This window comes from Coregonus lavaretus, assembly GCF_964263955.1.
Source record: "Coregonus lavaretus genome assembly, chromosome: 18".
Taxonomy (NCBI): domain Eukaryota; kingdom Metazoa; phylum Chordata; class Actinopteri; order Salmoniformes; family Salmonidae; genus Coregonus; species Coregonus lavaretus.
The window spans coordinates 44,221,776-44,244,847 of NC_140005.1; the positions used below are offsets into that span (position 1 = coordinate 44,221,776).

The 23,072-nt window shown below is 45.3% G+C and overlaps 1 pseudogene across 1 annotated transcript in view; it reads right to left on the minus strand.

Annotated features, from left to right (window-relative positions):
- LOC311145507 (BRISC and BRCA1-A complex member 2-like) overlaps positions 1-23,072 on the minus strand; it is a 179,487-nt pseudogene that overhangs the window by 28,409 nt on the left and 128,006 nt on the right. The window contains exon 6 of the transcript XR_014615602.1: positions 12,009-12,118. The product of XR_014615602.1 is annotated as a BRISC and BRCA1-A complex member 2-like (transcript). The remainder of the gene's footprint in view (positions 1-12,008; positions 12,119-23,072) is intronic.

Consider the following 23,072-nt stretch of genomic DNA (forward strand, 5'->3'; position numbering starts at 1 on the left):
AGGAGTAGGGAGAGGAGGAGAGAGGGAGAAATGAAGAGAAGGAGAGAGGGATGATGGGAACAAGAAAGAAAGGGAGAGAATTATTAAACATGAAAACTGAGAGAGAGAGAGAGAGAGAGAGCTGTCGAATTCTACAGATGTATTTTCTTTGTTGGGTCAGCTTCAAGGGAAAGGGGACAGCAAGCCGGGGCCAAAGTGGAACGAGAACACAAGCAAGGGCAGAAGCAAAACCAACAGAGCCACAGGCATAGAGAACACACACACATACAGTACATCATAGTCATATGCTTGCAAACACACACACACACACACACAGTTGTAGAAAGGCCCAAAGTACCATGACAATACTACACTGAAGCAAGCATGCATGCATAAAAATACATAAACATGAAATAGCCGGAGACCAAATCACATATGGACAACAAAGAGAATGAGGTGAATATGGAATTAAAATCGGTGTTGTTTTACACTGTGTTGTTCGGGCTCAACCTTTTTCCTCAAAGAGCCATATACAGTGCATTCCGAAAGAATTCAAACCCCTTGACTTTTTGCACATTTTGTTATGTTACAGCCTTATTCTAAAATGGATTAAATTTTTTTTTTTTCTCATCAATCTACACACAATACCCCATAATGACAAAGCAAAAACAGGTTTTTAGAAAGTTTAGCAAATGTAATATAAAACAAACTGGAAATATCACATTTACATAAGTATTCAGACCCTTTACTCAGTACTTTGTTGAAGCACCTTTGGCAGCGATTACAGCCTCGATTCTTCTTGGGTATGACGCTACAAGTTTGGCACACCTGTATTTGAGGAGTTTCTCCCATTCTTCTCTGCAGATCGTCTCAAGCTCTGTCAGGTTGGATGGGGCGAGTCGCTGCACAGCTATTTTCAGGTCTCTCCAGAGATGTTCAATCGGGATCAAGTCCGGGCTCTGGATGGGCCACTCAAGGACATTCAGCCACTCCTGCGTTGTCTTGGCTGTGTGCTTAGGGTTGTTGTCCTGTTGGAAGGTGAACCTTCGCCCCAGTCTGAGGTCCTAAGTGCTCTGGAGCAGGTTTTCATCAAGGATCTCTCTGTACTTTGCTCCGTTCATCTTTAACTAGATACTGACTAGTCTCCCAGTCCCTGCCGCTGAAAAACATCCCCACAGCATGATGCTGCCACCTCCATGCTTCACCATAGGGATGGTGCCAGGTTTCCTCCAGACGTGACACTTGGCATTCAGGCCAAATAGTTCCATCTTGGTTTCATCAGACCAGAGAATCTTGTTTCTCATTGTCTGAGAGTCCTTTAGGTGCCTTTTGGCAAACTCCCAGCGGGCTGTCATGTGCCTTTTACTGAGGAGTGGCTTCAGTCTGGCCACTCTACCATAAAGGCCTGATTGGTGGAGTGCTGCAGAGATGGTTGTCCTTCTGGAATGTTCTCCCATCTCCACAGAGGACCTCTGGAGCTCTGTCAGAGTGACCATCGGGTTCTTGGTCACCTCCCTGACAAAGGCCCTTCTCCCCCGATTGCTCAATTTGTCCGCCCTACGATGAGTGTTGGTGGTTCCAAACTTCTTCCATTTAAGAATGATGGCGGCCAATGTGTTCATGGGGACCTTCAATGCTGCAGACATTTTTTGGTACCCTTCCCCAGATCTGTGCCTCGACATAATCCTGTCTCGGAGCTCTATGGACAATTCCTTCGACCTCATAGCTTGGGTTTTTGCTCTGACATGCACTGTCAAGTGTGGGACCTTATATAGACAGGTGTGTGCCTTTCCAAATCATGTCCAATCAATTGAATTTACCACAGGTGGAATCCAATCAAGTTGTTGAAACATCTCAAGGATGATGAATGGAAACAGGATGCACCTGAGCTCAATTTCGAGTCTCATAGCAAAGGGTCTGTATACTTATGTAAATAAGTTATTTCTGTTTTTTATATTTAATACATTTGCAAAATAATTCAAAAAAACAGTTTTTGCATTGTCATTATATGTAGATTGATGACGATTTTTATTTATTTAATCCATTTTATAATAAGGCTGTAACGTTACAAAATGTGGAAAAAGCCAAGGGGTCTGAATACTTTCCGAATAGTATTAGTATAGTATTATAGTAAGGTCTGCTGTGCAGCCCTCTCTCCTCCATCTCTCCTCCCCCCAGCACCACACGCTCCCCCTTTCCTGCTCTCTTCTTTCATGCCTTTAGCCTCCTTCTGTCCATCCTCCTCACTCAACTGGCGAAGGAGAACCCTGAATGCCACTGCAGCCTGGTCTAGCACATGGGCAAGGTCATGTGCTAGACCAGGTCATATGCTAGACCCCCCCCCCCCCCCACACACACACACACACACACACACACACAGCTTCTCCTCTTGATTGTTTGTATTCTCATCCTCATTGAAAAAAAATATGGCACAATCCTGTAATCGCAGTTGCAATTCAATTCACTTCCTGAATCAACTTCCTGAATCAACTGACCAATTATACAGACCCTGGTGCTATTTTGCAAGATCAGAGAGTACTTCAATGTAAAGAGTGTGGAGACTGCAGGGGACTAACTAGATGCCCTGGTTAAAGTGTGTGATTTTGGGCAGATTTCTATGTATTACTATGCCATGCGGGGGAGAGGTTGGCCCTCTGCGGAAGGTGGATAGGGTAACCTGTCACAGCACATCTGAACACATCTGTAGAGGAAGAGAGGGAAGGGAGAGAGAGAAAGAAAGATGGAGAAAAGGAGAAACAGAGCTAGAAAGGGAGACAGGGATACATGGGAGAGAGAGACACAGGGAGACAGCTAGAGAGAGAGAGACAGCAAGAGATAAGGAGAAGGTAAAAGGGAGACAGGGACAGGGGAGAGACAGAGAGAGTGACGAAATTCGAGGGAGAGGAGGGATGAAAAGAGAGAGAGATAGAGGGGGAAGCGGCCCCTTAACCTGGTGTGACGGGGCGTGCGCTCGTAAATAAACATCTCCAGAGATTAATCCGAGCACAAACATCCAGAACAGGCAGGCTGGAGGGGTCCTGGGGTCAGGAGAGGGGATGTACATTCCTAACACTCTGCATATGCACACACAAACTCATGCCTCTTCATGATGCCCAGCCCACATCGGCTTATAAGACACTGTATTTGCTGTATCCAAATACAATTATCATACTTATATATGCGCACACACGTACATACGTACATACATACAGTACCAGTCAAAAGATAGGACACAACTACTCATTCCAGTGTTTTTCTTTATTTTTACTATTTTCTACATTGTAGAATAATAGTGAAGACATCAAAACTATGAAATAACACATATGGAATCATGTAGTAACCAAATAAAATATATTTTATATTTGAGATTCTTCAAAGTAGCCACCCTTTGCCTTGATGACAGCTTTGCACACACTTGGCATTCTCTCAACCAGCTTCATTCCCCTGGAATGCATTTCAATTAACAGGTGTGCCTTGTTAAAAGTTAATTTGTGGAATTTCTTTCCTTCTTTATGCGTTTGAGCCAATCAGTTGTGTTGTGATAAGGTAGGGGTGGTATACAGAAGATAGCCCTATTTGGTAAAATATCAAGCCCATATTATGGCAAGAACAGCTCAAATAAGCAAAGAGAAATAACAGTCCATCATTACTTTAAGACATGAAGGTCAGTCAATGCGGAAAATGTCAAGAACTTTGAAAGTTTATTCAAGTGTAGTCGCAAAAAACATCAAGCGCTATGATGAAACTGGCTCTCATGAGGACTGCCACAGGAAAGGAAGACCCAGAGTTACCTCTGCTGCAGAGGATAAGTTCATTAGAGTTACCAGCCTCAGAAATTGCAGCCCAAATAAATGCTTCACAGAGTTCAAGTAACAGACACATCTCAACATTAACTGTTCAGAGGAGACTGCGTGAATCAGGCCTTCATGGTCGAATTGCTGCAAAGAAACCACTACTAAAGGACACCAATAAGAAGAAGAGACTTGCTTGGGCCAAGAAACATGAGCAATGGACATTAGACTGGTGGAAATCTGTCCTTTGGTCTGATGAGTTCAAATTTGAGATTTTTGGTTCCAACCGCCGTGTCTTTGTGAGACGCAGAGTAGGTGAACGGATGCTCTGCATGTGTGCTTCCCACTGTGAAGCATGGAGGAGGAGGTGTGATGGTGCTTTGCTGGTGACACTGTCAGTGATTTATTTATAGAATTCCAGGGACACTTAGCCAGCATGGCTACCACAGCATTCTGCAGCGATACGCCATCCCATCTGGTTTGGGCTTAGTGGGACTATCATTTGTTTTTCAACAGAACAATGACCCAACACACCTCCAGGCTGTGTAAGGGCTATTTAACCAAGAAGGAGAGTGATGGAGTGCTGCATCAGATGACCTGGCCTCCACAATCACCCGACCTCAGCCCAATTGAGATGGTTTGGGATGAGTTGGACCGCAGAGTGAAGGAAAAGCAGCCAACAAGTGCTCAGCATATGTGGGAACTCCTTAATAATAATAATAATAATAATAATATGCCATTTAGCAGACGCTTTTATCCAAAGCGACTTACAGTCCTTCAAGCATTCCAGGTGAAGCTGGTTGAGAGAATGCCAAGAGTGTGCAAAGCTGTCATCAAGGCAAAGGGTGGCTACTTTGAAGAATCTCAAATATATTTTGATTTGTTTAACACTTTTTACTACATGATTCCATATGTGTTATTTCATCGTTTTGATGTCTTCACTATTATTCTACAATGTAGAAAATAGTAAAAATAAAGAAAAACTCTGGAATAAGTAGGTGTGTCCAAACTTTTGACTGGTACTGTACATACATACATACATACATACATGCATACATACATAAATACCTACATACATAAGTACACATTTGCATTCCTACTGAAATGAAAACAAAAACCTTTCAGTTATACAACTTATCTTGTCCCGTCTTCCACGCTTTAGATTTTTTGTTGTTGCAATAAATAAAAATGGAGGCTGCTTGACTGGGACAAGAAAAAAATTCCCATTGCGAAAATGCATTTTAGCATATGAATTGATTGAAATAGCAGTCAATGTAGCGCGAGAGCTGCTGCTACATCTCATCAAAAAGCGAATTTGTTGCTGCTGGAGTGAAACGTGCTTTTATAAAGCCCAATCATTGTGCAACAATTCTAAATGCAATTGCGTGTTAAAAACAGTTTAGATGGCCACGATTAAAAAGAGCTACTATTTTTATTTCTCAACTGGTAATTGAAGCACGCTTCCCATTCACCATTCAAGTGCATAGGCAACTACTAGGCAGGCTTCAGCGCGTCACACACCACTTTGTAATGAGCTGGAGGCAGTACGTATATACTTAATTGTTTGAAACCTGATTTTTTTACTACATATTATGAGGCATGTCTTACCTTGCTTCAAAGTAGCCTAGCCAACATCCAACCAAACATGCAGGCACTTACATTATAAAGACTTCCATATGCCATTGAAACCAGTCGCTTATTTCTCTTATGTTCTATTGGTTTTCAAATGTGTTTCCTTGTCCAATAGCCAAAGGCACAATCCTAGTCATATTAGCAACCCATGCTAGTGTTGTTGCATCTTTATATCCCCTCTTTCTACATTTCGAATGGATATTTTCATCTTTGTCTCATGAAACTGCTCGCATGTGCAGTGCGCTTTTGACAACAGTGTTTTCAGCTAATTGCATTATGGAATGAACATTCGCATGTAGCCTACTGCCTTGTGTGCATTCCTGCGCTTATAACGTTCTGATCTGTTGCATGAGCCTCATTGCTTTTAAAAATGTTGGGGATGTAGCCTAGGTCTCCTGGTTGTATGAATTTGGGATCTATCGTCCCACAACTGTCCCAGAGTCAGTTTGGAGTAGGTTATTTCTTTCTCGCACAGAACGACAAGCTGACCAATAAAATAGGTACATTTTTCTACTATGGGTATCAGTAGATTAACATACAGAGCAGTGAAAAAGTATTTGCCCCCTTTCTAATTTTCTCTACTTTTGCATATTTTTCATACTGAATGTTTTCAGATCTTCAACCAAAACCTAATATTAGATAAAGGTAACCTGAGTGAACAAATAACACAACAATGACATACTTATTTCATTTATTTCATAAACAAAGTTATGCAACACCGAATGCCCCTAAGTGAAAAAGTAATTGCCCCCTTACACTCAATAACTGGTTGTGCCACCTTTAGCTGCAATGACTCCAACCAAACGCTTCCTGTAGTTGTTGATCAGTCTCTCACGTCGCTGTGGGGGAATTTTGGCCCACTCTTCCATGATAACTGCTTTAACTCGTCGACATTTGTGGGTTTTCAAGCATGAACTGCTCGTTTCAAGTACTGCCACAACATCTAATTTGGGATTACATCTGGACTTTGACTAGGCCATTCAAAAATGGGACCTATATCCAAAAAGTTATACTTTTGACTCATCTGTCCATAGAACATTCTTCCAAGAGTCTTGATGATCATCCAGGTGCTTCCAGGTGCTTTTTGGCAAACTTTAGTCAACCTTTTGGACGAGATCGGTCCCATTATGTCTGGCGAAAACCAAACACTTCATTCCACAGTAAGAACCTCATACCAATGGTCAAGCATGGTGGTGGTAGTGTGATGGTTTGGGGAAGCTTTGCTGCTTCAGTACCTGGACGACTTGCCTTAGTAGAAGGAACCATGAATTCTGCTCTGTATCAGAGAATTCTACAGGAGAATGTCAGGCCATCCGTCTGTGAGCTGAAGCGCAGCAATACAATGATCCAAAACACACAATCAAGTCTACATGAAAAACGTTAAAAAGCAACACATTTGAAGTTTTGGAATAGCCTAGCCCAGACCTAATCCCAATTGAGATGTTGTGGCAGGACTTGAAACGAGCAGTTCATGCTTGGAAACCCACAACTGTCGCTGAGTTAAAGCAGTTCTGCATGCAAGAGTGGGCCAAAATTCCTCCACAGCAACATGAGAGACAAATCAACAACTACAGGAAGCATTTGTTTGGAGTCATTGCAGCTAAAGGTGACACAACCAGTTATTGAGTATAAGGGGGCAATTACTTTTTAACACAAGGAAATTGTGTGTTGCATAACTTTGTTAATTAAATAAATAAAATAAGTATATATGTTTATGTTATTTGTAAATGTGGACAGTTATTCTAACATCTTCAAATAGCGCATCAGAATTCGGTAAGAAGGACACAAGCTGTTGCATCCTGGAATTGCATGTTCTGTTAAGATGAATTACCATAATTTAAATGTGATTTCTGTCATTCTGAGCACCGTGGGTGGACGCCTTAATCAGTTCACGCACCCAATGCATATAGGTCCAGTAAATTACTTAAATGTCCGGTAAATTAAAATGCTGCCAGCCAAATGTCCAGCAGCACATTTTCCTAACGGAAACCTTGGTATGCACGCACGCATACACGCACTCTCAGCCCCAGACACTGGCTATGTGTCATCTATCTCTTTATGTTCTTCTTCTTTATTTGTATTTCAGGAACACATGAGTCGAGACACTAGCGTGTCGAATTAAACATGATGGCATCATGCGCTGCGGTTTTCACAACACATTCTTCTTCATCATCTTTTTCTGCCTTACATGCTCTCCATTGGCATCCTGCAGGTCTGTCTCCTCTAGTCAACTTTTGGAGGAGGGTTGGGGCGGACTGTCTGGTAGTAATGTTCTTATGCAATCGGAACATCTTCCTCCATCCATGAGAATGGGCTCCTCTACAGCCTGGTTCCTATCAAGGTTTCTTCCTACTTATAAGGACTTTTTCCTTAAGGTGCTCATAAGGTGTTCAGGCCCTTTAGGTTGCTGTTGAGACGTTTGTAACAAACACATTTGTAAAAAGCACTACATAAATTAAATGGACGATGGCTCAATAGTGATTCTGAAGGCTCAGTTGGTTGGTGCATGGTGTTTGTAACACCAGAGTTGCGGGTTTGATTCCCGCTTGGCCACAAATACTGAACATATACCTTTGCTATACGTTGCTTTGGATAAAAGCAGCTGCTGAATGACCATATTAACATATTGACTAATTCAGTGGTCTTCAAACCTCTCCTCAGGGACACCCAGACGTTTCACAATTTGGATGTAGCACTGAACTAGCTCCCCTGATTCAACTAATCAAGGGCTTGATAATTAATGAACAAGTTGAATCAGGTGTGCTAGCTCAGGAATATTTTTAAATACATGGAACGTCTGGGGATCCCGAGGAGAGTTTTGAAAACCTCTAACGAATTCATACACTACAAAGGGGTACACTAGAGGTTTATCTCATCAAAATGTTTAACTATATTACTGGCCTTTGAGCTTAGGCCCTCTCGTCACATGGCTTGATTCTTCTTCTGCGGCGTCATGGCGTGCTTTGGAGGAAAGTTTGGTGCACCCTTAGAGACTCTAAGATATCCTATTTTCAACAATTTATATCAAACAATGTAAGCTACGTTTTGGTCCCATTGTCACACTGCTGGTTACTACCTGGCACACCGCAGAACAATTCTGTAATATCTAAAGTAAATGGCATGTGGGTTGCCCTATTTTCAACAACTCAGGTCTTTAACTTGGTCGTCGACCAATACATTTTCCTCAATGGAAGGATAGGGGAATTCAAGTACTGGGTGTTTGCTACATGACGGTTTTCGATCATTTCAGGATCTTAAAGACAGTTTTAATTTACCTGGCTCATAATTTTTCTTTTAGTAACAACTTAGGTCTGCCCTTAGGGCTCCTGGTGTACCGTGGCATTCATATTTGACACTACATCCTATGTATAAGATTTTGAGTTTAAGGAGCAAAACAAAGGGTCTGGTTTCCAAAATGTATCATTTTTTACTGTCCACTTCTTATAAACCTCTTCCTCTTGATACTGCGTGGAAAAGAGACCTTCCAGGTATGGATCAATGTTTTAGTTGGGACGTTTTGTGGTCTAATATTCAACAATCCTCTCAGAATCCTGATCACCAAAAGATCCATTATAATTTTGTACACAGGACTTGTCTAACTCCTCGTAAGCGGTTCCATATTACAATTCTTAATGATGTTTCCTGTACATTGTGCCCTCTTAAAGAACCTGGTACCTTTACACACATGGTTTGGGAATGGCCTCTGATATCTATATTCTGGGATGAAGTAGCATCGAACTTGTCCACTCTGTTGTCAGAAAATATTCCTGCATCTCCTTTTGTTTACTTTTAAAATATTTTTCAGAACTTCATTTATCTCTCTGTCAGAAGCGCATTCTTCTTGCTGGGCTAACGGCCGCCAAGAAAATGATTGCAGTACAATGGAAGCCTCCACACTCACTCGCTATCCGTCAATGGATCCTCACTTTTTTGGATGTAATTTACACTCCAGTTTATTAGGTACACCCATCTAGTACCGGGTCTGACCCCCCTTTGCCTCCAGAACAGCCTGAATTCTTCAGGGCATGGATTCTACAAGTTGGAAACATTCCACAGGGATGTTGGTCCATGCTGACGCGATGGCATCACACAGTTGCTACAGATTGGATGGCGGTACACCACCGCCACCAGCCTGTACCGTTGAGACCAGGCAGGATGGGTCCATGGACTCATGCTACTTACGCTAAATCCTGACTCTGCCATGAGCATGACACAACAGGAACTGGAATGCTTCAAAGCAGTTTTTCCACTCCTCAATTGTCCAGTGTTGGTGATTGGGTGCCCACTGGAGCCACTTCTTCTTGTGTTTAGCTGATAGGAGTAGAACCCGGTGTGGTTGTCTGCTGCAATAGCCCATCCATGACAAGGATCGACGAGATGTGTTCCAAGATGCCGTTCTGCACACCACTGTTGTTCTGCACCATTATTTGTCTGTTTTTGGCCCTTCTGTTAGCTTGCACGATTCTTGCCATTCTCTTTCGACCTCTCTCATCAAAGAGCTGTTTTCACCCACAGGACTGCCGCTGACTGGATATTTTTTGTTTGTCACACCATTCTCGGGAAACCCTAGACACTGTCGTGTGTGAAAAGCTCAGGAAGGCGGCCGTTTCTGAGATACTGGATCTGGCGTGCCTAGTACTGACGATCATACCACGATCAAAGTTTCATTTTAATGTTCAATCGAACAGTAACTAAATGCTTCGATGCCTGTCTGCCTGCTTTATATAGGAAGCCCACGGCCACTTGACTGTCTGTAGGAGCGATCAATTTTCGTGAATGCGGTACCTAATAAATTGGCCGGTTAGTGTATATGGCGCTGTCTACAGCCCACATTCTTGCCACTGAAACACTTTAAATATATTATTTTATTCATTTATGTTTATTTAATTTGATCCCTTAGGTCCTCGGGTGAGGTGGGATTGGGATGGGGGTTGTAACTTAATTTCGTATGTATGTATTCATGTTTGCTGACAATTATATACACTGCTCAAAAAAATAAAGGGAACACTAAAATAACACATCCTAGATCTGAATGAATGAAATAATCTTATTAAATACTTTTTTCTTTACATAGTTGAATGTGCTGACAACAAAATCACACAAAAATTATCAATGGAAATCAAATTTATCAACCCATGGAGGTCTGGATTTGGAGTCACCCTCAAAATTAAAGTGGAAAACCCCACTACAGGCTGATCCAACTTTGATGTAATGTCCTTAAAACAAGTCAAAATGAGGCTCAGTAGTGTGTGTGGCCTCCACGTGCCTGTATGACCTCCCTACAACGCCTGGGCATGCTCCTGATGAGGTGGTGGATGGTCTCCTGAGGGATCTCCTCCCAGACCTGGACTAAAGCATCCGCCAACTCCTGGACAGTCTGTGGTGCAATGTGGCGTTGGTGGATGGAGCGAGACATGATGTCCCAGATGTGCTCAATTGGATTCAGGTCTGGGGAACGGGCGGGCCAGTCCATAGCATCAATGCCTTCCTCTTGCAGGAACTGCTGACACACTCCAGCCACATGAGGTCTAGCATTGTCTTGCATTAGGAGGAACCCAGGGCCAACCGCACCAGCATATGGTCTCACAAGGGGTCTGAGGATCTCATCTCGGTACCTAATGGCAGTCAGGCTACCTCTGGCGAGCACATGGAGGGCTGTGCGGCCCCCCCAAAGAAATGCCACCCCACACCATGACTGACCCACCGCCAAACCGGTCATGCTGGAGGATGTTGCAGGCAGCAGAACGTTCTCCACGGCGTCTCCAGACTCTGTCACATGTGCTCAGTGTGAACCTGCTTTCATCTGTGAAGAGCACAGGGCGCCAGTGGCGAATTTGCCAATCTTGGTGTTCTCTGGCAAATGCCAAACGTCCTGCACGGTGTTGGGCTGCAAGCACAACCCCCACCTGTGGATGTCGGGCCCTCATACCACCCTCATGGAGTCTGTTTCTGACCGTTTGACACATGCACATTTGTGGCCTGCTGGAGGTCATTTTGCAGGACTCTGGCAGTGCTCCTCCTGCTCCTCCTTGCACAAAGGCGGAGGTAGCAGTCCTGCTGCTGGGTTGTTGTCCTCCTACGGCCTCCTCCACGTCTCCTGATGTACTGGCCTGTCTCCTGGTAGAGCCTCCATGCTCTGGACACTACGCTGACAGACACAGCAAACCTTCTTGCCACAGCTCGCATTGATGTGCCATCCTGGATGAGCTGCACTACCTGAGCCACTTGTGTGGGTTGTAGACTCCGTCTCATGCTACCACTAGAGTGAAAGCACCAGCAGCATTCAAAAGTGACCAAAACATCAGCCAGGAAGCATAGGAACTGAGAAGTGGTCTGTGGTCACCACCTGCAAAACCAGTCCTTTATTGGGGGTGTCTTGCTAATTGCCTATAATTTCCACCTGTTGTCTATTCCATTTGCACAACAGCATGTGAAATGTATTGTCAATCAGTGTTGCTTCCTAAGTGGACAGTTTGATTTCACAGAAGTGTGATTGACTTGGAGTTACATTGTGTTGTTTAAGTGTTCCCTTTATTTTTTTGAGCAGTGTATTTTCGAAATAAAATAAAAAATAATCACTTAAAAAAAAAAAAATGTAACACTTACTGTTCAATGCTGGGGGACAGGTAGAGTTTAGAGAACACCTGGGTGGCCTCTGCGTCTTCGAAGCTTACGGAGAGAAGGGCCATGTCTTCCCCAGGGTCCAACAATGTATCCTGGGGGAAGAGGAGGAGGAGGAGGAGGAGTTAGATGTCACTTCTGCATGACTGATATGAGTGAATTAAACAAATCAATGTGAATTAAGTTGATCAAAACCTTCCCCCATACTGTAGGACATTTGGATTAAAAACACAGCTGAAGTGAGCTGTACTTCAGTAGTAAGTCAAGCTCAACCCAACCAAGTCCAGTTTAGCCTAGCTCAGCTACAGTTAGGCCAAATTCCCAGTCCAAGCCTGATTTAAGTAAATCTGAGTGTATGTGTTTGAAACAGACACACAAAGAGAGAGAGGGGGCAAGAGAGAAAAAGAGAGAGAGGGGGAAAGAGAAGAAAAAAAGAAAGATAAGAGACCAGAGGAAATATCTGATTTGTTTCACGCCGCGTTAACTACAACTGCTGCCGATTAGCGGCACTGATAACTGGGATCACCAATCATGTGTGAAAGAGAGAAGCCACCCGAAGCCACTCTAGATGAGCCGATGATGCCAATCCATCTCTTCAAGGTTTTGATTTATTCCCCCCATTCTCTCTCTATATCTATCTATAATCTGTCCTTTTTCTTAGAGCTAGGCCCACCCTGTGATGGATTGTCATTAGCACGATCTAACATTAAGCACGGCTCGTGCTAACCGAACGAGGGCCAGGGCGTTAATCAAATTTCTTACAGTTGGTTTGAACTCATCCATTTGGGCTAATCGCTGCCCTTCACGGCGAGAGGGAATCTCCATCACCACCATACGGCATCGGTTAAGGCGCGGCGCTACCAGTTCGTTAGCCAGGCGACTCAACGCGGTCAACCCCGTAACCAAAGCAGGCACAATGAGGTCTGCTAAAGAGAAGATGAAGCTGCCTTTTCTTCGATAGGCGTGAAATGGTTGACTGAGGCTAGGCAGCTGTGTGCACTCCCTCATTGGGCAGTTTATCTCTAAGTCAAAGCGTGTTAATTGTGTTACGTGTAACCTAATTGCTATTGCGGTTGGGTTTTAAATAAAAGTGTTTTAAATTAGGCTTGAGGGAGTTAGATACAAGACTCTTTCACATGAAGGACTCTGAATGAAGATGGCCGCCACACTGCCCATGGACGTTGAGATTTCCACACCACTGTTTCAAGAGGTAGGGGGTCAAAATGAACCATCTGAATTAGTCTTGGTGGCTCAGTTTTTATATTTCAAAAACAACGTTAATTGAGTTGTCAGGGTCCTCTGCAGGCAGGGAAAAAGTTCCCTTCCATCTAGCCCGGGCAGAAAAGAGTGAGGCACAACACACAACACACAACACTTCTTCCCAAATCATCTTGGTGTGTGAGTGTCTGTCTGTATGTATGTACAGTGGCATGCGAAAGTATTCACCCCCCTTGGCATTTTTCCTATTTTGTTGCCTTACAATCTGGAATTTAAATGGATTTTTTTAGGGGTTTGTATCATTTGATTTACACAACATGCCTACTTCAACAGAAAACTTAAGCGTGCATAACTATTCACCCCCCCCCCCCCAAAGTCAATACTTTGTAGAGCCACCTTTTGCAGCAATTACAGCTGCAAGTCTCTTGGGGTATGTCTCTATAAGCTTGGCACATCTAGCCACTGGGATTTTTTCCCATTCTTCAAGGCAAAACTGCTCCAGCTCCATCAAGTTGGATGGGTTCCGCTGGTGTACAGCAATCTTTAAGTCATACCACAGATTCTCAATTGGATTGAGGTCTGGCCTTTGACTAGGCCATTCCAAGACATTTAAATGTTTCCCCTTAAACCACTTGAGTGTTGCTTTAGCAGTATGCTTAGGGTCATTGTCCTGCTGGAAGGTGAACCTCCGTCCCAGTCTCAAATCTCTGGATGACTGAAACAGGTTTCCCTCAAGAATTGAGTAGAGACCAATATGATGACACACCAAATGCGTTTGATGGATCGTGGGAAAAGAGCAGGAATAGGTTTTTGTAGGCAACAGTGCAAGCATCAAAGATTATACGACCAACTTGAATAAACGCTTGGAGGTAAGGACGACAGAAGTGCTGTAGCTTACGGGCGATATGGATATCACTAGGGCCTGTTATTGATATATAGAATACATTCATTTTACATTTTAGTCATGTAGCAGACGCTCTTATCCAGAGCGACTTACAGGAACAATTAGGGTTAAGTGCCTTGCTCAAGGGCACATCGACAGATTTTTCACCTAGTCGGCTCAGGGATTAGAACCAGCGACCTTTCGGTTACTGGCACAACGCTCTTAACCACTAAGCTACCTGCCGCCCCATTCGGAAAGTATTCAGACACCTTGATTTTTCCACATTTTGTTTCGTTACAGCCTTATTCTGAAATGGATTACATACATTTTTTTCGTCATCAATCTACACACAATACCCCATAATGACAAACTGAAAACAGGTGTTTTGAAATGTTTGCAAATTTATAAATAAAAAAAAACAGAAATACCTTATTTACATAAGCATTCAGACCCTTTGCTATGAGAGTCGAAATTGAGCTCAGATGCATCCTGTTTCGATTGATCATCCTTGAGATGTTTCTACAACTTGATTGGAGTCCACCTGTGGTCAATTCAATTGATTGAACATGATTTGAAAGACACACACCTGTCTATGTAAGGTCCCACAGTTGACAGTGGATGTCAGAGCAAAAACCAAGCCATGAGGTCGAAGGAATTGTCCGTAGAGCTCCGAGAAAGGATTGTTTCGAGACACAGAGCTGGGGAAGGGTACAAAAATCCCCAACAACACAGTGGCCTCCATCATTCTTACATGGAAGAAGTTTGGCACCACCAAGACTCTTCCTAGAGCTGGCCACCCAGCCAAACAGAGCAATCAGGGGAGAAGGGCCTTGGTCAGGTAGGTGACCAAGAACCCAATGGTCACTCTGACTGAGCTCCAGAGTTCCTCTGCTGATATTGGAGAACCTTCCAGAAGGACAACCATCTCTGCAGCACTCCACCAAATCAGGCCTTTATGGTAGAGTGGCCAGACGGAAGCCACTCCTCAGTAAAAGGCACATGACAGCCCACTTGGAGTTTGCCAAAAGGCACCTAAAGGAATCTCAGACCTTGAGAAACAAGATTCTCTGGCAAGATTTAACTCTTTGGCCTGAATGTCAAGCATCACGTCTGGAGGAAACCTGGCACAATTCCTACGGTGAAGCATGGTGGGGGCAGCATCATACTGTGGGGATATTTTTCAGCGGCAGGGACTGGGAGATAAGTCAGGATCGAGGGAAAGATTAACGGAGCAAAGTACAGAGAGATCCTTGATGAAAACCTGCTCCAGAGCGCTCAGGACCTCAGACTGAGGCGAAGGTTCACCTTCCAACAGGACAACGACCCTAAGCACACAGCCAAGACAACGCAGGAGTGGCTTCGGGACAAGTCTCTGAATGTCCTTGAGTGGCCCAGCCAGAGCCCGGACTTGAACCTGATCGAACATCTCTGGAGAGACCTGAAACTAGCTGTGCAGCGATGCTCCCCATCCAACCTGACAGAGCTTGAGAGGATCTGCAGAGAAGAATGGGAGGAACTGCCCAAATACAGGTGTGCCAAGCTTGTAGCGTCATACCCAAGAAGACTCGAGGCTGTAATAGCTGTTGATCGACAACAATCATTTGTTCACCTCTTCCACACTGATTTTACGGAATTCAAAATTACAGGTCTTGTCTTTCATAATTTGGTCAGATATACTTGGATGTGTAGTGTCAGCGTTTGAATTTGCTAATCCTGCCAATGAAATGAAATGTAATTGAAAGTGCTCCAAAGATTTTTACTATAATAATAATATAATATATAATAATATGCCATTTAGCAGACGCTTTTATCCAAAGTTACTTACAGTCATGTGTGCATACATTTTTACGTACTATCATTCTTTATGTAATTTATCTTTGTTTAATAGTGTAGTTTCTTCTTTTTATTCAGTTTAGTCACATGATTTTTCAATTGGCAGTACATTTGCCAATCGGTTGTGCAGCCAGACATATTTGCCATTCTGTCACGATCGTCAGGGAGAGACCAATGCGCAGCGTGATGAACGAACATGATACTTTATTTAATTAAAGCACGAACAAAACAAGAAACGACTCGTGAAGTCCACGGTAACAATGACCGACACGGAACAAGAACCCACAAACACAAAAGGAAAACAGACAGTATAAATATGGCTCCCAATCAGAGACAACCAGCCAACAGCTGACACTCGTTGCCTCTGATTGGGAGTCACTCAGGCCAACATAGAAATACACAACCTAGAACCCCCAACATAGAAATAGAACACATAGAATGAACACACCCTGTCTCAACATATAGAGTCCCAGAGCCAGGGTGTGACAGTACGGACTGCGACCGCGCCTCAATAAGAGCAAAACAGGGGAGGGCTGGGTGGGCATACCTCCTCGGCGGCGGTTCTGGCTCCGGCCTTGCCCACCACCCTCCAATAATCCCCCCATAGCGCCCCTGGTCCGGTCTGGCCCCGCTGGCTGGAGCTGACCTGAACGTAGCAGGAACGGCTAGCTTCAGCTCCGTTGTGGAGCAGTTGAGCGGTACCTGATTTGGCACCGATGACCCAGGCACGGGTTGTGCCGGACTGACGACGCGCACCCCTGGCTTGGTGCGTGAGGCAGGAACGGACCGGACCGGGCTGACGATGCGCACCCCTGGCTTGGTACGTGGAGCAGCAACGGGCCGGACCGGGCTGACGATACGCACCCCTGGCTTGGTGCGTGGAGCCGGAACGGGCCTCACCGGACTGACGACTCGCACCCCTGGCTTGGTGCGTGGAGCAGCAACGGGCCGGACCGGGCTGACGATGCGCACCCCTGGCTTGGTGCGTGGAGCCGGAACGGGCTTTACCGGGCTGACGACTCGCACCCCTGGCTTGGTGCGAGTGGCAGGAACAGGCCGGGCCGGGCTGGCGACTCGCACCCCTGGCTTGGTGCGAGTGGCAGGAACAGGCCGGGCCGGGCTGGCGACGCGCACCGTAGGCTTGGTGCGAGTGGCAGGAACAGGCCGGGCCGGGCTGGCGACTCGCACCCCTGGCTTGGTGCGAGTGGCAGGAACAGGCCGGGCCGGGCTGGCGACGCACCCCGTAGGCTTGGTGCGTGGAGCAGGAACAGGCCGGGCTGGGCTGGCGACGCACCCCGTAGGCTTGGTGCGTGGAGCAGGGACAGGCCGGGCTGGGCTGGCGACGCACCCCGTAGGCTTGGTGCGTGGAGCAGGAACAGGCCGGGCTGGGCTGGCGACGCACCCCGTAGGCTTGGTGCGTGGAGCAGGGACAGGCCGGGCTGGGCTGGCGACGCACCCCGTAGGCTTGGTGCGTGGAGCAGGGACAGGCCGGGCTGGGCTGGCGACGCACCCCGTAGGCTTGGTGCGTGGAGCAGGGACAGGCCGGGCTGGGCTGGCGACGCACACCGTAGGCTTGGTGCGAGTGGCAGGAACAGGCCGGGCCGGGCTGGCGACGCGCACCGTATACTTGGTGCGAGTGGCAGGAACAGGCCGGGCCGGGCTGGCGACACGCACCGTAGACTTGGTGCGTGGAGCAGGGACAGGCCGGGCCGGGCTGGCGACGCACCCCGTAGGCTTGGTGCGTGGAGCAGGAACAGGCCGGGCTGGGCTGGCGACGCACCCCGTAGGCTTGGTGCGTGGAGCAGGGACAGGCCGGGCTGGGCTGGCGACGCACCCCGTAGGCTTGGTGCGTGGAGCAGGGACAGGCCGGGCTGGGCTGGCGACGCACCCCGTAGGCTTGGTGCGTGGAGCAGGGACAGGCCGGGCTGGGCTGGCGACGCACCCCGTAGGCTTGGTGCGTGGAGCAGGGACAGGCCGGGCTGGGCTGGCGACGCACACCGTAGGCTTGGTGCGTGGAGCAGGGACAGGCCGGACTGGGCTGGCGACGCACACCGTAGGCTTGGTGCGTGGAGCAGGGACAGGCCGGACCTGGCTGGCGACGCACACCGTAGGCTTGGTGCGAGAGGCAGGAACAGGCCGGACCGGGCTGGCGACGCGCACCGTCCATTTGGTGCGAGGGGCCGTAACAGGCCGGACCGTACTGGGGACACACACCACTGGCTCCTACCGGGATCTGGAACGGGCCGGACCGGACTGGTAACACATCCCAGTACCTCTCGCCGTGCCTCTAAACCTTCCTTCCCTTCCTTTACCAGTGACCCCCGTAACCTGGTGGCCTTTTGAATACGCCCCTTTTCTGCCTCCGTCAGCCCCGTCGTCCATGCCCTGTGCCCCCCCCTAAAAATTATTTGGGGTTGCCTCTCGACCGTCCGACGACGACCCTGATCACGCCGTTGCTCCTCTCTCCGTCGCCTCTCTACAGTCTCACTCCATGGCCGGCGATCCATCCCGGCCAGGATTCCCTCCCAGGTCCAGGACCCCTGTCCGTCCAAAATCTGCTCCCACGTCCAGGCTGCCTGCTCCTGGACACGCTGCTTGGTCCTGGTATGGTGGGTTCTTCTGTCACGATCGTCGTTAAGAGAGGAGGACCAAGGCGCAGCGTGATGAACGAACATGTTTATTTATCATTAGCGATAAACACGGACAGTAAACAAAAACAACAAACGACTCGTAACGTCCTAGGTAACATAGACCAACACGGAACAAGAACCCACCACCACAAAGGGAAAACAGACAGTTTAAATATGGCTCCCAATCAGAGACAACCAGCCAACAGCTGACACTCGTTGCCTCTGATTGGGAGTCACTCAGGCCAACATAGAAATACACAACCTAGAACCCCCAACATAGAAATAGAACACATAGAATGAACACACCCTGGCTCAACATATAGAGTCCCAGAGCCAGGGTGTGACACATTCCTTTTGCCTCATCCCTCTCAGCCATACAATTTTTCAATTCCTCATCAACCCACGGGAATTGAACAGTTTTTACAATCATTTTCTTAATGGGTGCATGCTTATCAGTAACTGGGATAAGCAATTTCATAAATATGTCAAGTGCAACGTCTGTTTGCTCCTCATTACACACCACGGACCAACAAATATTCTTTACATCAACAACATAGGAATCACCACAGTGAATCATATAGAGTGCCTTCAGAAAGTACCTGTTGACTTATTCAAAATGTTGTTGTGTTACAGCCTGATATTTTTTTCTCACCAATCTACACACGATACCCTATAATGACAAAGTGAAAACAGGTTTTTAGAAATGTTTGCAAATGTATTGTAAATACAGAAATATCTCGTTTACATAAGTATTCACACCCTTGAGTCATTACATGTTAAAATCCCCTTCGGCAGCTATTACAGCTGTTAGTCTTTCTGGGTAAGTCTCTAAGAGTTTTGCACACCTGAATTGTACAATATTTGCCCATTATTCCCTTCAAAATTCTTCAAGCTCTGTCAAATTGGCTGTTGACCATTGCTAGACAACCGTTTTTTAAGTCTTGCCACAGATTTTCAAGCAGATTTAAGTCAAAACGGTAACTCGGCCACTCAGGAACATTCACTGTCTCCTTGGTAAGCAACTCAGGTGTAGATTTGGCTTTGTGTTTTAGGTTATTGTCCTGCTGAAAGGTAACTCTCTGTGTCTGGTGCAAAGCAGACTGAACAGGGTTTTCCTCTAGGATTTTGCCTGTGCTTAGCTCCATTCCGTTTCTTTTTTATCCTGAAAAACTCCCCAATCCTTAACAATTACAAGCATACCCATAACATGATGGAGCCACCACTATGCTTGAAAATATGGAGAGTGGTACTTAGTAATGTGTTGTATTGGATTTGCCTCAAACTTAACACTTTGTATTCAGGACAAAAAGTTAATTGCTTTGCCACATTACTTTAGTACCTTGTTGCAAACAGGATGCATGTTTTGGAGTAACTACAATGTTGTTCATCCATCCTCAGTTTTTACCTATCACAGCCATTAAACTCTAACTGTTTTAAGTCACCATTGTCCTCATGGTGAAATCCCTGAGCGGTTTCCTTCCTCTCCGGCAACTGAGTTAGGAAGGACGCCTGTATCTTTGTAGTGACTGGGTGTATTGACACACCATCCAAAGTGTAATTAATCACCATACTCAAAGGGATATTCAAAGTCTGCTTGAATTTTTTTTTACCCATCTACCAATAGGTGGCCTTCTTTGCGAGGCATTGTAAAACCTCCTTGGTCTTTGTGGTTGAATCTGTGTTTGAAATTCACTGCTCGACAGAGGGACCTTACAGATAATTGTATGTGTGGGGTACAGAGATGAGGTAGTCATTCAAAAATCATGTTAAACACTGTTATTGCACACAGAGTGAGTCCATGCAACTTATTATGAAACTTGTTAAGCAAATGTTTACTCCTGAACTTATTTAGGCTTGCCATAACAAAAGGGTTGAATACTTACTGACTCAAGACAGTCAGCTTTTAATTTGTAATTCATTTGCAAACATTTCGAAAAACAGAACTCCATTTTGACATCACGGGGGTATTGTGTGTAGGCCATTGAAAAAAAATCTCAATTTAATCCATTTAAAATTCAGGTTGTAACACAACAAAATGTGGAAAAATTGAAGGGGTGTGAATACTTTCTGGTGGCGCTGTATATGGTAAATAGTAGGGGGCTTAATATCGACCCTTGTGGGACCCCAATGTTATAATAGAGAGTCTGACTGAGTGTCCCCCAGACGAACCCTTTGGCTTCTGTTTGTCAGATAGAAATACATCCAACTAATGGCTTCAGGGGAAACATTAAAGGAGGATAGTTTGGATAGGAGGAGCATGATTCACAGTATCAAAGGCCTTTAAGATCCAGAAAGACAGTGCCAATTTATCAGTCATTATTACTTAAAGTATTACATGAATCACTACTGGTTTACTACACATGTCAATAGCAATCAAGTAGTAAAACCAGTAGGTTTTGTGTAGATCTTGTGTAGTAGTAATGAGTAGTAATTCAGTAGTACTTTTTCATGAGGGTGAACCGAACTTACCTACTCAATTTAAGCTACAGTGGGGGAAAAAAGTATTTAGTCAGCCACCAATTGTGCAAGTTCTCCCACTTAAAAAGATGAGAGAGGCCTGTAATTTTCATCATAGGTACACGTCAACTATGACAGACAAAATGAGATTTTTTTTCTCCAGAAAATCACATTGTAGGATTTTTAATGATTTTATTTGCAAATTATGGTGGAAAATAAGTATTTGGTCAATAACAAAAGTTTCTCAATACTTTGTTATATACCCTTTGTTGGCAATGACACAGGTCAAACGTTTTCTGTAAGTCTTCACAAGGTTTTCACACACTGTTGCTGGTATTTTGGCCCATTCCTCCATGCAGATCTCCTCTAGAGCAGTGATGTTTTGGGGCTGTCGCTGGGCAACACAGACTTTCAACTCCCTCCAAAGATTTTCTATGGGGTTGAGATCTGGAGACTGGCTAGGCCACTCCAGGACCTTGAAATGCTTCTTACGAAGCCACTCCTTCGTTGCCCGGGCGGTGTGTTTGGGATCATTGTCATGCTGAAAGACCCAGCCACGTTTCATCTTCAATGCCCTTGATGATGGAAGGAGGTTTTCACTCAAAATCTCACGATACATGGCCCCATCCATTCTTTCCTTTACACGGATCAGTCGTCCTGGTCCCTTTGCAGAAAAACAGCCCCAAAGCATGATGTTTCCACCCCCATGCTTCACAGTAGGTATGGTGTTCTTTGGATGCAACTCAGCATTCTTTGTCCTCCAAACATGACGAGTTGAGTTTTTACCAAAAAGTTATATTTTGGTTTCATCTGACCATATGACATTCTCCCAATCCTCTTCTGGATCATCCAAATGCACTCTAGCAAACTTCAGACGGGCCTGGACATGTACTGGCTTAAGCAGGGGGACACGTCTGGCACTGCAGGATTTGAGTCCCTGGCGGCGTAGTGTGTTACTGATGGTAGGCTTTGTTACTTTGGTCCCAGCTCTCTGCTGGTCATTCACTAGGTCCCCCCGTGTGGTTCTGGGATTTTTGCTCACCGTTCTTGTGATCATTTTGACCCCACGGGGTGAGATCTTGCGTGGAGCCCCAGATCGAGGGAGATTATCAGTGGTCTTGTATGTCTTCCATTTCCTAATAATTGCTCCCACAGTTGATTTCTTCAAACCAAGCTGCTTACCTATTGCAGATTCAGTCTTCCCAGCCTGGTGCAGGTCTACAATTTTGTTTCTGGTGTCCTTTGACAGCTCTTTGGTCTTGGCCATAGTGGAGTTTGGAGTGTGACTGTTTGAGGTTGTGGACAGGTGTCTTTTATACTGATAACAAGTTCAAACAGGTGCCATTAATACAGGTAACGAGTGGAGGACAGAGGAGCCTCTTAAAGAAGAAGTTACAGGTCTGTGAGAGCCAGAAATCTTGCTTGTTTGTAGGTGACCAAATACTTATTTTCCACCATAATTTGCAAATAAATTCATAAAAAATCCTACAATGTGATTTTCTGGATTTTTTTTCTCATAATTTGTCTGTCATAGTTGACGTGTACCTATGATGAAAATTACAAGCCTCTCTCATCTTTTTAAGTGGGAGAACTTGCACAATTGGTGGCTGACTAAATACTATTTTTCCCCACTGTAGACACGTCCTATGTGTTTCAATAAAATACTTTTTTTCCCCACTGTATATTATTATAGCTAGAAAGTAAGCAATATATTTGCTGTACACATGTAGAAAAAGAAAATATATTTGAAAATGTGAGCTTTTAATGCCAACTGCAATTAGAACCACCACTGAAACGAAAACAAGAGGCTCAAAGTGCTCCAAATTTAAGAGCAAAGTGTCAGGGCGTGTGTAGGTGTAGTGTAGGAAATCAGATGCAGGACGCAGACGGTAGGTTCCAAATGCTGTATTCTGGCCCAAACACAGGCAACAGGACAACTAAGCCCAACAGCTAAACTACGCACAAGGCGAAAAGGCAAATGCGCACAAACAGGTGCGACAAAACGAAGTAGTGCACGAACAAGTGCAA